This window comes from Rhinopithecus bieti, unplaced genomic scaffold, assembly GCF_001698545.2.
Source record: "Rhinopithecus bieti isolate Rb0 unplaced genomic scaffold, ASM169854v2 scaffold_35884, whole genome shotgun sequence".
NCBI classification, from domain to species: Eukaryota; Metazoa; Chordata; class Mammalia; order Primates; family Cercopithecidae; genus Rhinopithecus; species Rhinopithecus bieti.
The window spans coordinates 315788-333935 of NW_016814992.1; the positions used below are offsets into that span (position 1 = coordinate 315788).

General features: G+C 40.5%; 1 protein-coding gene and 1 long non-coding RNA gene across 8 annotated transcripts in view; one reads left to right on the forward strand and one right to left on the reverse strand.

Annotated features, from left to right (window-relative positions):
* SPIRE1 (spire type actin nucleation factor 1) overlaps nucleotides 1-18148 on the reverse strand; it is a 196318-nt gene that overhangs the window by 124411 nt on the left and 53759 nt on the right. The window lies entirely within an intron of this gene.
* Nucleotides 1826-7334, forward strand: LOC108515755 (uncharacterized). The gene is made up of 3 exons (XR_001881603.1): nucleotides 1826-2016; nucleotides 4859-5201; nucleotides 7293-7334. It is a non-coding gene; the product is annotated as an uncharacterized LOC108515755 (long non-coding RNA).

Genomic DNA, 18148 nt, shown 5'->3' on the forward strand with positions numbered 1-18148 from the left:
ACGTCCTGCTAATTTTTAAAATTTTTAAAATAAAGACAGGGTCTCATTATGTTACCCAGGCTGGTCTCAAACTCCTAGCCTCAAGCAATCCTCCCACCTCCGCCTCCCAAAGTGCTGGGATTGCAGGCATGAGCTACCATATCTGGCCTCTTTCATACATTTTAAATTACAAAAAAATGTAAAAATCACATTTCACAACTGAGTTATTTTGCCACCATAATCCTAAAACAATAAGCCTAAAACTGTTACTGCCATAAATAGTTTGGTTTGTCCCATCTCTACATTGGTTCCTTTGCCCATAAAACAATGGCTCTCAAACCAAGCTGTCAGATTACCATGGTATTCCATAGGCTGGAATGAAGCATCAGACCACTAAGGCCTAAGAGTAATAGCTTTTCTCAAGTCACCTAAATACTTAAACTAATGAGACAATTCTCTCTAAATATTCTCTCAGTCATGGCAGCTGCTATACTTTTACTGGCAAATGATGAAACAAACAATATGCAAATTAAAAATAACATCCATTTACAAGTTTATTAGGGTTACTTCTATATAGCTTTTTTATGGATGTGTACGCTTATAGTGAATTTATATTATATAAGCCCAATAAAGTCATTCTCTACTAGTAAAACTGTTTTTCATTTATAAGACAGATAATCATGTGTCTGGAAACTCAAGCATGGTAACTTTAAGCTCTGAACAAATTTGAAACTCATTGCTCTAAATTCGCCTTTGAGCCCCTGCAGGAAAATTATAATGTAGGTTTTTTGAGAAAACACTTACTTTAACTGTCCTTTTAAAAATATTTCATGGCCGGGCGCGGTGGCTCAAGCCTGTAATCCCAGCACTTTGGGAGGCCGAGACGGGCGGATCACGAGGTCAGGAGTTCAAGACCATCCTGGCGAACACGGTGAAACCCCGTCTCTACTAAAAAATACAAAAACTAGCCGGGCGAGGTGGTGGCGCCTGTCGTCCCAGCTACTCGGGAGGCTGAGGCAGGAGAATGGCGTAAACCCAGGAGGCAGAGCTTGCAGTGAGCTGAGATCCGGCCACTGCACTCCAGCCTGGGCGACAGAGCCAGACTCCGTCTCAAAAAAAAAATAAATAAATAAAATAAAAAAAATAAAAATAAAAATATTTCATGACTCTAGACACTTAAAGAAAGCAAGTATCTGAAACAGTCTATTACTAGAAATAAGTTGACATTCACTGAGCATGTACTATGTGCCAGCACTTACCTGTGTCAAGCACTTCACTTGTATGTTATTGTATGTTATTGTAAATCCTTGCAGTAATTCTATCAAGCAGGTATGATTCTTACCCTATCTCCTTCTGATCAAGAAACTGAAGCATGAAGAGGCTACATAATTTGCTCAAAGTCACACAGCCAATGAACAGGTAGAGATACCAAAAAGTAGGTGGCACCTACTCCTGTGGAAGTCAAGGAGTGGTAAGGGATTATTACACACAGAATAAAATTCTGACAGACGGTGTGATGAAGTGGAAAGCGTACTGGACTGGGCACAAGCTGACTTAAACCTGGATTCCACTTCCCTAATTTCATAAATTTGAGACTCAAGAAAAAAACTTAACCTCTCCAGCATCAGCTACCTGCTCTGAATAAGACAATGCCAGAGTGATTCTCATGTAATTTCAAGCTCTAAATATACTGCTAAATATGTATTTTAGCACTGACAAGGTAGCCAAAGCAAGAGAATGAAAATAAAGGCTGGATCAGTTGGCTCAGGAGCGTATTCTAAGAGAATCCAGAGAGGTTCTCAGTTTTTGAAACAAAACAGCTGATTCATCCAGGTACGGTTAGAAATCCGCCTCAACCCCCTTCACAGGCCTGCGGAATTAGAAGCCATAGATTCATCCAGGTGGGCGTTAGAAACCGCCCCAACCCCCTTCACAGGCCTGCGGAATTAGACGCCATAGATTCATCCAGGTGCGCGTTAGAAATCGTCCCAACCCCCTTCACAGGCCTGCGGAATTAGACACCATAGATTCATCCAGGTGCGCGTTAGTTAGAAACCATAGAGGGAGGATCTGGTACTCCACATTTTTAGCAGCTCCGCAAGTGACACATACTGAGAACTACTGGTCTAACAACTACACTGATTCTTCCTACCCACTGATTTAGGCATTAGAGAGAACAGAGCTCAATGTAAAGGATATATTCCACCCCTTCTGTTTCTTGAAATTAAGAATTCTTTCAAATTGCTTAATCAAAAAACTCTGCAGAGCTTCCTTAAGATACAATCACCATACAATGCACCCAAAGTACCCATTTTAATACTTTTTAATACACGCAGAGTTGTACATTCAGGATCACAAGTAATTTTAGATCATTTTCATCATCCCAGAAGAAACCCATACCCCTTAGCAGTCACTCCCCATTTTTCTCCAACCGTACTCCCTCCCCTCAGCCCTAGGCAACCATCAATCTGCTTTCTAGCTCTACAGATTTGCCTATTCTGGGCATGTCATATAATGCAATAATATAATATGTGGTCTTTTGTGACTGGCTTCGACAACTTAGCATGTTGACGTATCAGTACTTCCTATCTTTTTATTGTCCAATAATATTCTGTTGTATGGCTGTATCACATTTTAGTCATCCATTCATCAGTTGATAGATATTTAGTTGTTTCTAAATTGCCTAATTTTAAGTTTTTTAAAAAGTACATTAGGTTAAAAAAACTGCATTAGAATTTGTCCAGGTAAATATATCAATGTCATCTATTCACTATAATAAGTCTTACTGCAGTATAAAAATGTACTACTTACAGTTAACAGTAGCTTTCACATGTTATTTACTGATATTAAATAGGCTGCCAAAATATAAATATGGTTATCATTACATGTTTAAATAGTAGAGGTTTATATTTTTTAAACCAAATATTGTTTCTTTCAAAACCAGTTGTTAAATTCTGGTTCTGCCACCAAAGGTTATCTCTTCTGTACTGGAAAACTACTGACTTCACTTTCCAGTTCACAAATGCTCTCCTTGTCTCACTTTAAAAAAAACCTCCGTGGACTTGCTCCAGTCTACTTCACAGACCTTATTTCTTACTACTCCCTTTCTTACATTGCTAGTGCTGACCTATTAATTGTCCTTACGGACAAATATGTCAGCTTCTATTAAAAACTCTGGAAAACTACATAGATTTTCCTAAATCTTTTTCTTTTAACTTCAGGGTTCTTTTATTAAGCCTTTAATACTTTACCCCTGCTTCAATTTAAATTTCTTTTCCTACTTTATAGTCAGAAGTTTTCTTCCAATAATTGACAACTCTCAAGGCACAAACATCTTTCCCACTTGGATTCCGTGTGGTCAGAGACATGTCTGTTTTGGTCACTCTTGTATTCTCAGAACCTAGGAGAGGTCATGGGTAGTTATTCATACAGATACATACAGAGATAGAAAGAATTTTTCAAGGCAGCTTAAAGGTAATTTTCCTACTAGCTGACATCTACTGAGCTTCTATGTGCAAGGTCCTGTGGATGTATTATTAACGTGAATTATTTCTCTTACAATATTATTAAATAGGTATTATGCATATTAACACCTCTGTACCCAATTTCAGAGATGAAGAAACTAAGATTAGGTAAAGTAAGTAGAAAGTAAGTAAGCAACAGAGCCAGAACTCAAACCCAGGTCTTTCTCCATCGCCCATGAAGTTGGCCACTATAGAGCTCCATTCATATAAAGTAAAAGGCAACAGAGCTAAAGACAGAGCAAGTGAAGGAGGAGACCCTGACCCTGGACCACCACCCAGGTACCAAGGGAGGAGGTCTGAAGGCTGCCCACTCTGCCAGGGTGTCCAGTGGAGAAAGCAGGCATACTCTATGATCTTTCCTCAAACACGCAAGTATCATCAACAGGAAAGAGAAGGCACAAAAATTGCCAGGATACATAAAATGTTTTCCCTCAGTACCAGGTGCCCTTAGATAAAAGGTGCTCTTAGGTAGAACAAGCCTGTTCTGAGTGGTTTACATTTCATCACTTCTAAAAAAATCTTCTGTGCCAAGCTGAAAAAACAAAAAAGCCCAACCTGAGAAGAACCGGGGCAAGGACAGACGCTAGCTAACGCCCAACTGCCAGTTCCTTCTGGTTCTAATTCAATGACAGTCACTGCCTTTAATTCAATGACAGCCACTGCCTCATTACTCATTTTATCTATGTCAAAACAGGGAAGCAGGGTCCAAATGTTTTTAAGAATTAACTTATTCTTTGCTACAGCATAGTTTAATTCAACAATGATATCCACTGTCTGTTCATACAAACTGTATTTTTATAAAACAAATTTATATTGATAAGAACAGAGGTTTGCAATTTTTAAAGGCTTAGATATATAATAAATATATTTTCAGGACTAGCTGGGATACAAGAATATTTTAACCTTGCCTCTTCTAGTAACATTTTCCCTATGCAGTAACTGAAAAGTCATCCTAAAATGCCATCTCCTAATTTTGTTTTTTTTTTTTTTTTTGAGACGGAGTTTCACTCTTGTCGCCCGGCTGGAGTGCGATAGCGCAGTCTCGGCTCATTGCAACCTCTGCCTCCTAAGTTCAAGTGATGCGCCTGCCTTAGCCTCCTGAGTATCTGAGATTATAGGCATGTGCCACCACGCCTGGTTCTCTTTTTTTGTATTTTTAGTAGAGAAAGGGTTTCACCATGTTGGCCAGGCTGGTCTCAAACTCCTGACCTCAGGTGATCCACCTGCCTTGGCCTCCCAAAGTGTTGGGATTACAGGCATGAGCCACTGCGCCCGGCCACATCTCCTAATTTCTGAATGAGTTGTGTCCCGAAGTTCCCTTTCAATGCAATCTGAAAACTTTAATTTTCCCACAGAAAAGATTTCTGGCCTAAAGAAGAAAGCCAAAGGAAAAAAACAAAAAGAGAGAAAGTTATAAGATGTTCCAATATTGGGCCACAATGGACTATTTAAATTGAAAATAGAGTATTAAAGTGTCCTGAACCTCATGTCCACCTTATAACCCCTGAGCCCTGAGCAGCAGCATGGCAGCATCAGCACTGTGGAGGCCTTGAGGGCCAGACGTGAAGAGCAGCAGTGAGAAGACACAGGCATGAAGACCCCCAGGAAGCCACTCTCAAGTGGAGCAGGAGCACTACAGGCTCCTGGGCAGGAAGGCTGGCGGGAGAGGCACCTTTTCTTGAGTCTAGGACTTCCCACGTGCGTATGTTATTGTGTATAGTTTGCAAAATGGGTTATGCAACTGTCATGATTTCTTTGCCCGTAATCAAATTCACTGAGGTAGTACTTAGCCAAAATAGTATCTATAAATAATATATAGTCATTTATTATCATTTCTTCCTCACTATTTTTACATATGAGAAAGTCTCTGACCTCCAAAGCATACATTCTAGAAGAGGGAGAGAGGCAATAAATAAGATTAATAAATTACAGTACATTAGAAGGCACTAAATGCGATGGAAGAAAATAACATCACATGCAGAGGTGGCTGTGGCAGTAGTCTGCAGTTTTAAATAGCACATTAGTTCAGTGTAGCCTTCACATCAGATGGTTACACAGGAGCAGAACCGAAGGAGGTGAGAGGCTAAGTATGCAACCATTTGGGGAAAGAGAGTTTCAGGCAGAAGGAACCGCCAGTGCAAAGGCCCTGAGAAGGGAGTGTGCCTGGAATGCTATGAAAATAGCAAGGCAAATAGTGTGTCTGAAGGAAGTGAACAAGAGAGAGCATGAAATAAGAAGTAACGGAGCACCGGGGTCACACAGGGCCTTGCTGACCACTGGAAGGGCTGTCACTTTTACACTGAAGAGGAGGGGGAGCCACTGCAGGTGAGTAGAGGAGTGACACATGGCATGACATGACAAAAACTGGTTGCCTCTGGCTCCTGACTGAGAATAGCTCTAGTGCAGTAAGAGCAGTAGGAAGGAGTGCTGATGAGAAACAGGCAGTTTCCGGCTACAGTTTCAAAGCACAACCAAACACATTTGCTAATAGATTGACTGTTAGGTATTAAGAATCAAAGGCAACCCCAAGGTTTCTGGCTTGGTCAGATATAGAAAACATCAAGAATAGGCTGGGTGCGGTGGCTCACGCCTGTAATCCCAGCATTTCGAGAGGCCGAGGCCAGCAGATCATGAGGTTGGGACCATCCTGGCTAACACGGTGAAACCCCGCCTCTACTAAAAAATACAAAAAATTAGCTGGGTGTGGTGGCGGGGCCTGTACTCCCAGCTACTCGGGAGGCTGAGGCAGGAGAATGGCGTGAACCCGGCAGGCGGAGCTTGCAGTGAGTCGAGATTGAGCCACTGCACTCCAGCCTGGGTGACAAGAGTGAGACTCCGTCTCAAAAAAAAAAAAAAAAAAAAAAATCAAGAATAGGTTTGGGGGGAAAAAATCAGGAATTAACTTTAACTTCGAGATATTCCATTGATATCTAAGTGGACCAGTATGTTGGCAGTCAACTTCAGAGAAGTAAATAATTCAGGGGAGATACCGAGTTGTAAGTCATCAGCACAGAGATAAGATTTAAAACAATGAAACCAGATGAGATCACTGTCCTGGATTTGAGTTTGAGTCTCAAGAAGAAAAAAAGAGTTCACCAGGATTTTCTTTTTTCTGAGATAATAAAGAAATTGTTGGTATTTTACTTAGCTGAAGACTCATTTGAAGGGCTTTTAAAGTGTATTATAATATTAATATCTGTTAAACTAATGTAATATCACATTTTAGACAAAGTTATAATCACATTTTCATTCACATTTTCATTTCTTCTTCAAAGAGCAAAATTCTTTTCCTATGTTTGTGCATCAAAAACAAGAAGATTTATAAATGTGGGTTTATCGATCATCTAATCCAATCCCTTTGTGTTATAAAAAAGAAGTGAAGGAAGGTGAAGGTGAAGAGAGGCTAAGTGACCTGTTTGAATTCACATAGCTCACCCATGGTAAACTACAGCCCTGGTCTGCAGACTCTCTGTCCTCTGTGTCACTACTGGCTTTTCAGGTTAAGGAGTTCCAGTTAATAATAATCTTGCAAACCCTGTCTCTATCTTAATATAACTGATTATCATTCAATATCACCACAATGGCAACAACTGCAGAGTTAGGGAGAGGACAAAGCATCTGAAAAAGCTCCTTAGGTGACTGTGACAACCACCCCACCCTCACCCCCATGTGTGCCATGTCCAAGGAAAAGAAAGGATACTTGTCACTTACTGACAATATAGAGAGCTGTGGATAATTAACTTCTACCTCCTAAGACTAATCCAGTTGTTTTTTTCCTTTATTTTTTAGAGACAGAGTCTATCTTGCCCAGGATGGCCTCCAACTCCTGGCCTCAAACAATTCTTCCACCTCAGCCTCCCCAGTGGCTGGGACTACAGGCCCACGCCACCACACCTAGCTAAGTGGTTTTACTGTCTAGTGTTACTGTTAGGTTCTCTGGTCCCTAAGTCTTTGTTGTAGATTACTCTTCTTGTTACAAAATAAAAATAAAAGCTTTTAGCTTCCTGCTATGGTTTTAAATTGGTTTAAACTATGGTTACAAAACCCTCACCAGAGTTGATGCCTAATTATTGCTTAAGAGAGGCTTGAAATATAAATTAAAAATATAACCTATTAACTGTCTCTACTTAAAAATTTAAGACCACACAGATATAAGAATTACTAACATTATCACTTAACTATCCATAAATTAAGGAATTTAAATAGCAGACCAATTCACTTGATAATGCAGCATAAATTCACTAAGAATTCGTTTCCTTGCCAATATGAAACAATAATTTTTAAACATTTTATGTTCTATAAAGCACTTTACAAATAAATGTTGTTGTTACTATGCTTATCTGATAAAAAAGATGAGACTGTTAAAGGTCACCATTTAATGATCCACGCTGAAGACCAGGAAATGTTTCATGCATTCGATTTCTTTGATATATATAAATCTAAATCTAAATTTACTAAATTCCCGCTATATACCCAGCATTGCACAGGGCTGGGAAATACAAGGGAAACAAGGCGTAGGTCCTCTCCTGAAGAATTTTATGGTTCAGTGGGAGATACACTTTCTTAAGCGTATGCAGCTGGCCAGGCACGGTGGCTCACGCCTGTAATCCCAGCTCTTTGGGAGGCCAAGGCAGGCGGATCACCCAAAGTCAAGAGTTCAAGACCAGCCTGACCAACATGGAGAAACCCCGTCTCTACCAAAAATACAAAAAAAAATTAGCCGGGTGTGGTGGCGCATGTCTGTAACCAATCCCAGCTACTTGGGAGGCTGCGGCAGAAGAATCGCTTGAACCCGGGAGGCGGAGCTTGCGGTGAGCCGAGATTGCGCGCCATTGCACTCCAGCCTGGGCAACAAGAGCGAAACTCCATCACAAAAACAAAACAAAACAAAACAAAGAAGAAGAAGGCATGCAATTAAAATAAAGCTGACTGAGTTTTTCCCTAGGAATTAGTACAAAAGGCTACCTATGAGGCACATTGGAAGGACAACTAATATAGTCCGGGAAACGATCCAAGAAGAAAAAATAAGCCCAGGCTTTAACAAATATGCATTAGCTACGCAAAGTAGGAAACGTGCTATGGGCAAAAGGAACAGTACTGCAAACACCTAGAAGCTAAAGAGCAGATGAAGCTTTCAAAGCCTTAAATACGGATCGATACCAACAAAGTAAAGACCGGGAGGGGAAAGGGATGAACCAGAGATATGTGTGATCAAACCAACTATGTTAAATGAATAAATAAACAGCCTATTAAGCAATGGGGGTTCAGTTAAATAATAATGTCCGTACAATGGAATATTAAGCAATCGTTAAAAATGATGTTGAAATATATTTGATAAGACAGAAAATGTTCATTAAAACAAGTCTTTACTGATAATCTGTTCCTGCACTAAGCTAGGTAGGTGAAAAATTAGGTTACAAACCACTATGTCCACATGTGATATAATTCTTAGGAAAACCACATACATGTCCATAAGAAAAATAGATTAGAAGAATATAAAATGCTAACGACAGCTATTATTGTTGGGGAATGGGGTTGCAAGTGATTTTTCTTTTTCTTTTGTTTATCTTTATTTTCTAATGTTTCCCTCCTATGATAAAAACTAGTATGGTTGACCCTGGAACAGCACAGGTTCAAACTGCATGGGCCACTTATACACGTATTTTGTTTTCAATAAAAATTACTCTGAGTGTTTTGCCTGTCTCTCCTGCCTCCTCTTCCACCTACTCCACCTCTTCAGCCACTGACACCCCTGAGCAAGATCAATCCCTCCTCTTCCTCAGACTATTCAATGTGAAGATGAGGATGAAGACCTCATCTTGATCTGGTCTTGATCTGGAGATGATGATCAATCTCCACTTAATGAATAGTAAATATATTTTCCTTATGAGGTTCTTAATAACATTTTCTTTGCTCTAGCTTACTTTAAAAATACAGGTCTGGGTGTGGTGGCTCATGCCTGCAATCCCAGCACTTTGGGAGGCCGATGTGGGATACCTGCTTGAACCCAGGAGTTCAAGACCAGCCTGGGCAAAAGAGTGAGACCCCGTCTCTACCAACACAAAACAAAACAAAAATGTGCTGGGCATGGTGGTGGGTGCCTATAGTCCCAGCTACTTGGGAGGCTGAGGTGGGAGGATCACCTGAGCCCAGGAAGTCGAGCCTGCAGTGAGCTATGATTGTGCCACTGTACTCCAGCCAGGGGAACAGAGCCAGACCCTGTCAATAATAATAATAATAATAATAATAATAATACAGGATATAATACATATAAAACATGTGTTAACTGTTTATGTTACCCGTAAGGCTTCCAATCAAAACTTGTTTGAGAGAGTCAAATGTGTTATACTCAGATTTTTGACTGCACAGGAGGGTCTGCGACCCTAACCCCCACGTGTTCAGGGTCACCTGTATAAACAATCCAAAGGAGTTTACAGAACTTCTCATAGGACCAAGTGCTATTAAAAGAAAACTATACGTGTGGCTCATCTACCAGAAGTTCTGGCAAATAGCAGACATCTAAAGTTGTATCTGTGTTTTTTAGACAATTATCCAACTAAACTTTATTGAGTACCTATTTTTTATCAGGCACCAAAATACAGATACAAAAATAAATGAGGCATAGTCCTTGCCCTCAAAGGGCTCACAGCCAAGTGGAATAGACAAATACATATACGTACAGTGTGTGACGTGGTGAGGTAAGTGTTAACGGAGATATCACAAAGTACTACGGAAGCACTGAGGACAGAGACCTCCAGCATTTCAGAAGCTGCTATTTAACACACAGGTATCTAGGTGTATTTAGAACGTCACATTTATCCCACATCACCTTGACCTATTTGCCACAAGAAAAAAAGGGAGGAGGGGGGATTGGAAGAGACACTACACTAATTATACAAACTAGATTTACAATGCAGTATTGATGTACTAAACCTGCTCTACAAGGAGCCTATTATAGGAATTACACAATGGCCAGACCAAGAGACACATTATCAGATGGTCTACTCCTGTTCTTTAGCACTCTAGGTTGTCAAGGGCAGATCTGCAACCAAGTCTGACTGTATACGAATGCAGTTTTTAAGTCGAGTGAAATAGCTAGTAAAGAGGAAGCCATATATAGTATCCATCCTCTAGTGAAAGGAAACCAAAATCAAGGGCAAAATAAAAGCCAAGAACGAAGACTAGAGTCTGCTCGTTTCATGTGTCAAATGAACCAAAACAATTAACTTCCCCTCTACTTTCTTCTTAACAACTCTTCACCAACTCTTGAAACATTTGCTTTAATTTCCTACCCTTATTTTGCCTGTCATTTCATAGACATTTAATTTTCTTTTTCACCATTCTAGTTCCAATTTTCTTTTAAATAGAGTAGGAACAATCAAATATAAAATATCAATCTGGTCACTTTGAGTATTTAAACCTCTATTATAGAGAAAATCAGGAAAAAATTATTTTTTCCCACAAAGTTGAAAGGGGGATGAGAAACATTTTGATGGTGTAGGCCACATAAGTAATTGTAATTACCCACACAAGATCCTCACTGTGAAATTTCCTTAGAAGGAGAAATCTGTGGCTCATATAAAATTCCATATATTACAGTGATTACGGCATTGGACCTAATTTTTTAAATATTGTTTTATGGTTAATCCTAATATTTAAAATGAATGTGTATATTACATATCAATTATAAATAAAATTAATTTTTAAGAAATGACTATCAACTGACAAAATACAGTTGGGAAATTCAACATTTGTAATTTACCTTAATTCATTACATGTTCCTCAAGAAGTCACTGTAGATAGAACTTAATGCCTCAGCTGTAGCCCTGCACTGTCCTGCTAACCCCCTTCCTGTTTCCTCCTGCACCTTAAGAATGAGTAACCCGTTCAAAAGCCTGCTCCAATCACCACTGCCCTGTTACTTTTATTCAGCCAATCATCACATCTCTCGACAAATGCCTTCTCCTCTTCCTGTGCTCTTTTATAACCTAAGCACCCTTTCATTATCTTACCTCAAAACCTCTATTCACGGTTTTCTATTTCCAACTTCCCTCTAGTGTCTCTCTCTCGCTCTCTCTACACACACACATACACACACACACACACACACACACACACACACACACACACACACACACACACACACACACACACACACACACACACAGACACACACTAACCAGGAACAACAACACACACACACACACACACACACACACACACACACACACACACACACACACACACACACACACACACACACACAGAAAGAGAGAGAGAGAGAATCACTCTCAATAATCCATTAATAGCTTGTTTATAACCCCAAAGTTGAAAGTGATCCCCTATTCTGCCATTCTGGCCAGACTTTTCTGGGCCTGTGGAGGGCAGCAGGCCTGAAGGAAAGCTAGAGGGTCTCCAGGGCACACACACGGAAGGAAAGCCTGGTGGGAGAGGGGCGTTACTTTATTCCGTATGGGCAAGTATTGAAGAGGCCACCAAATAGGTCTGAACCAGAACAGCTTTCCTGTGCCTAACTCATACCAGCAACTATCAGGGAGACTGTATTTTAACTGTATCTCTGGGCCTGCCACTTTTTTTAAAATTTGCCAATGAATGGTTTCATCTCAGCGCCCCAGAATAGTTCAACTGCTTCAAAGAAATTTTTGGAAGAAGAAATAATTTGCTGCATAGTAATAATTTCCTGAGAATTAAATACTAACAGCCTCAACTGCTGGTTTCTCTTGTACTAAGAGTATTCAAAAAAACAAGTAGAAGTAGATATGGTCTCCACTGTTTTTTAGAGCTGCCCAACTACCTAAAATAGCTGCTTAACTTCTTTGCTCCACTTTCCTGGGGCATAATGAAATATGCAGGCTGGAGGAAGAGGAGTGGAATCAAATGGCACAGATGCCCACATGACTGCATAGCTGGGTGTGTAGGCCCCTGGACTGCCCCAGCTCACCACCATCCACTCATGTCTAGATACAAAACTGAGGAAAACTACAGCGAAGGTGTGGGTGAGCAAACAGCTGGGACTGCATTGGCCAGGGATGCATGTGCAGAGGCGGCAGAGTTCACATGCTTTGGATTTTTATACAAGAGACTAGCTTGAATCACCAACTAGAGGGCACATAATCTTTGACATTTCAAAATTTCGAGATGTATGATGTAAGAGAATCATTTACTCCTAATATTTTTCTTATACTTAGACATAATTACTTCTTCCTATACACATTTATTTTTAAACTAAATTAGAAATGTACAATTATTATAAGATATCTCAAATCTAAACTTCTTTTTTAATTCTGTCAGAAGAAATGATTCTTTCAAGAACACTCCCTAAATTCCTCGTTCTTTATTAAAAACAATATTTTGAATTCTGTCTAAGATTACCTTTAGGGGTCACATAAAAGGCCAAATTACATTTTAATGACTATACAGTAGAAACTATGCTTCTATAACAACTGGCTCTCTGGCAGTATCTGTCCTAACATATTTTTAGCATATGCAACTGCTTACACTGTGTTTTTTTTTTCCTAATAACAATGAAACTTCATCAGACAAAATTACCAATTTAAGAAAAGTTTAAATATTATCAATAAAACCCATTTTAATGACTTCCTTGGACTGTTGTCGAGACTTTTCTAACAGGTCCTTACCTTCGATATCATTTAAACTCACAGAAAAGTGTCAGGAATTAAAATGACTGAAAAGGTAAGGATATCGACTGGCTCAATGGGAATGCGTGCAGCCCTGATTGTCACCGGCAATCACCTAAAACCTCAAGAGGAAGTGGCTGCTGGATGAAGCACACACTGAGGGCTAGAAGACCGAAAGACAACAAGAACCTGAGCATTTGATCAGACTGTGGAGCTGCTAAATAAAGCCAACTCTGAAGCCCACCCCTCTGGAGTTCTAGCTTCTGAGCCAATTTTCATGTCACTTTAAGTTTTTTAGTGTTTTTTTATTTTGATATAATTTTAAACTTATAGAAAATCCTCAAAAATATACAGAAATTGTCAGGAATTCCTGTATATCCTTTGACCAGATTTATCGGTAGTAACATTTTACCCCATTTTCTTTATTCACATTTTCTCTCACAAACCGCTGGAAAGTAAGTTACAAACGTTATGCCCATCTCTTCTCCAAATACCTAAAAATAAGGGCATGTCTTAGATGACCACGATATAATTTTAAAAATCAGGAAATTTAACATCTAATCCACAGTCTATATTCAAATTTCAACTGTCCCCCAAACATGCTCTTTGTACTATCCTTCCTAACCCAGGCTCATCCACTGCATTTGTTGTCTTATCTCTTTAGTCTTTTCTTTTTTTTTGAGACAGAGTCTCATTCTGTCAGCTAGGCTGGAGGGCAGTGGCACAACCATAGCTCACTGTAACCTTGAATTCCCAGGCTCAAGTGATTCTCCCACCTCCTGAATAGCTAGGACTACAGGTACGCCCCACTACAGCCGGCTAATTTTTTTAAAAAATTTTATAGAGATGGCATCTCGCTATGTTGCCTAGGCTGGTCTCAAACTCCCATCCTCAAGTGACCCTCCCACCTCGACCTCCCAAAGTGCTGGGATTACAGGTGTGAGCCACCACGTCCCTCTTTAGTCTCCTTTAATCCAGAACAGTTCAGCCTTTGTCTTTCATTACGACGACACTGGAAGAACACAGGCCAGGTACATGGCCCCTCAGCTATTTGGTTTGTCTCACGTTTCTGCAGGTTATGCACACTTGGCAGAGATACCTGGCAGAGATACATGCCCCTTTCGGTGAGTCAGGAGGCACATGGTATGGTCTGTCCTAATACTGGTGATGTCAACTTTTATCACTGTGGCAGACAGACTCTGATTCCCGTGTCATTGCCACCTCCTGGTGTTCATGCCCTGTGTGACTCCTCCCTTTGAGTCTAGGTGGGACCTGTGAAGTGCTTCTAACCCATAGAATACAGCAAAGGTGACGGGATGTTCACTATTACAAATATATGATTATATTACATAAGACAGCTTCCATCTTGCTGGCATCTCCTCTCCTTTGCTGGCTGTGAGGGAGCAAGTGGCCATGTTGGGAACCCACATGGCAAAGGAACTGCAGATAGATAGTCTTATGTACTGAGGGCATTCTCCAGCCAATGGCCAGCAAAACAATGAAGCCATCAGTCGCACCATCACAAGGAGCTGAATGTGGCCACAAGCATATGAGCAGGAAGTGAATCCTTCCCAGACTAAGCCTCCAGATGATGCAGTCCCGGCTGACACCTGAATTAGCATCTTAGGAGACCCTGAGCAGAGGACCCAGCCAAGGCAGGTCAGACTCTTGACTAACAGAAACTGTGAGATAATAAATGTATGGCTTTTTTAAGCTTCTGAATGTGTGGTAATGTTACACAGCAATACGAAACTAGTTCAGTCACTTAAGGTGGTCCTGCTAGATTACTCTGGGATACTATTTTTGCCTTTGAAATCAACAGGTATTTAATGGTGAACTCTTTTGAAACTGTTAAGATCACGGTCCTCATGAAACCTTCATTGACTAGTTTTAATAATCATTGATGATTTTTACCTAAGTCAGCTATTACTATGATGATTGAAAAAGAAAAACATTCCATCCATCGTCACTCATTCTATATTTGTGAGTTGGCACTGTAAGGAAGAACTTTCCTTTCTCCCTATTTATTCATGTATTTAAAGGGGCTTGTGGGTTGTATTATTTTATCAGTTTTATTTTATTCAGTAACTAATTTAATCCATTATCATTATTCTTTTTTTTTCTCTGAGGTAGGGTCTTGCTCTGTCACTCAGGCTGGAGTGCAGTGGTGCCATTTCAATGAACTGCAGCCTTGACCTCCTGGACTCAAAAGTATTCCTCCTAACTCAGCCTCCAGAGTACAAGGACCACAGGTGTATGCAACCACACCAAACTAATTTTTGTGTTTTTGTAGAGACGAGGTCTCACTACATTGCCCAGGCTGGTCTCAAACTCCTGGGCTCAAGCAATCCACCTGCCTCGGACTCCCAAAGAACTGAGGTTACCAGCGAGAGCTACTGTGCCTTGCCCATTACCATGAGTTATCCTGATGCTCAAGTATTTCTAGATTTAATCAGTGGGCGGTCCTGCAAGCTGACTCCTGAGTCCTTGTGACCTCTCCCATAACTTTTAAAAACTGCTTTATTGGCTGGGTGCGGTGGCTCATGCCTGTAATCCCAGCACTTTGGGAGGCCGAGGCAGGCAGATCACTTAAGGTTCGAGACCAGTCCAGCCAACAGGGCAAAACCCCGTCTCTACTAAAAACAAAATTAAAAAAATAGTCAGGCATGGTGGTGGGCACCTGTAATCCAAGCTACTTGGCAGGCTGAGGCAGGAGATTCACTTGAACCTAGGAGGTGGAGGTTGCAGTGAGCCGAGATGGCACCACGGCACTCCAGCCTGGGCGATAAAGCAAGACTCCATTTAAAACAAACAAACAAACAAAAAAAAAAAACTGCTTTATTGAGGTATAATTTACTTACCCTAAAATTTGCTGATTCAAAATGTACAATTATTTAATGATTTTCAGTGAATTTATAAAAGTATGCAACCATCACCACCACATAATTTTAGAATTTGAATTTATCACTCCAGAAAGAAAATTCATGCCCATTTGCAGTCACTCCCCTTCTGACCCCCAGCTCCATGAAATCACTCATGTACTTTCTGTCTCTACAGTTTTGCCTTTTCTGGACATTTCATATAAATGAAATCACATAATGTGGCCTTTGTCTCTGGATTTTTTCACAATGCCTGTTTTCGAGGTTCATCCATGTGGCTGTATCAGTATTTTGTTCCTTTTTATTGCAGATGGTAGTCCATGGCATGGCTGCACCACCTCCTCATGCTTTGCCTGCTTCCTTATACCTGGCACAACAAGGTGATTTGGCCTCATCTAGTCCTTCCCCTGCCCCAACCCTGGAATCAGCTACTTCCCTGGGGAGCCCTGGTTACTGGTAGCTGGGAAGGCTATTTAGAAACAAAGACGTGGGTGACTAGATGTGCTCACTTGGGTGACTGGGGTGCCACTGCTTCCAGGCCCTTTCACAGTGTGTGTGCATGTCTGCATGTGTGCACATATGTTTATATAAATATACAGACACACACACACACATATACACATAAAGGGCTGAGTTACTTTTTTTTTGCTTGTAGTTGAAAGCATCCTAACAGACAGCAACATCAGAGATCAGATAAAAATTCCTTCCTTTCTCTAGGAAGGAAATGGTAGTAAAAAACAGATCAGTTGTAGTTTCATTCTGCTTCAGAACTCTGAAATGTACACTCAAAAGGTTTCACTTGAGCCTTTTGGCACAAGAAATCTTTTCCAAGCAATGATCCCAAATGTTTGATGTTCATTTTTAATTTTTATTCTATCAATTCATATACTGGCTTAGTGAGTAGCCAGCAAGGAGAGGCTGCGCAGTCCCAGGGTGCCGAGAGTTCACCCATTGAGATTGTCACCCGACACTAAACACAATCCAGAAACATGTCAGATATGAATTTTTAAGTGTTTTTGACATATAGCCACTTTAAAGAGATCAATAACTCTGTGGCTCAGGAACAGAACAGAAAAATGCTGCAGTATAATAAAAGGGCTGAAGCCATGGTCTCCCTGTTTCTGTATCCAGAAGCAGCCAGGAGGTAGGAACCCAGATATAGGAGACATGGAATCAGGTCTACTGTGTAAGGCTGGGGCAAACCTTTCCAACTGTGAAACAAGGCTGATGAAAATTGTGAGGCTGTGCAGATTACAATTTGTAGGAAGCAACACTGCCTGCTCAGGGACTGGATCTATATCTCTAATATCGCTGTAGGATGAATACTCCAATCCACCCATAAGAACAGTCAATGGCCTAGTTATGTATGAAGTCGTTCTATGGATATCAGGTAAAGGACCCATTGATTAGTAGGTAAACATTTTATTATACAGATGCTGCTTGACTTATGACAGTTACATCCTAATAAGCTCATTGAAAATACCATATAGTGAAAATGCATCTAATACACATAACCTACAAAACATCATAGCTTAGCCTGGCCTACTTTAAACCGGTTCAGAACACTGAAGTTAGCCCATGGTTGAGCAAAATCATCTCACACAAAGCCTATTTTACGATAAAAGTGTTGAACATTTGACATAATTTATTGAATACAACAGGGTTGTATGGGTACTCAAAGTTTAGCTCCCACTAAGTATGGATCACTTCTGCTCCATCGTAAAGTCAAAAAATCTTAACTTGACCCGTCTGTAACTGTGTGTTTCCTTTTCTGGGGAACTGTGTTATTTTGAAATATATATTTGGTCTTCATCCCTATTTCCTGGCATAAAACTCTGAGAATCCTTGGAATGTCCAAAGTGATGGGTGTCTTTTTGTATACTAACGATTGAAGGCTGGACCACCCCTAGGTAGCTTCAGGATAGGGCTGGTCACTAGAAAGATGAAGGCATGATTAGAGGACTGGGACTTTCAGCCCCGACCCCAACCTCCAAAGAGGGGAGAGAGGCTGACGTCTAAAGTGATCACCAGCAGCCATTTTTTTTTTTTTTTTTTTTTTTGAGACAGAGTCTCGCTCTACTGCCCAGGCTGCAGTGCAGTGGTGCAA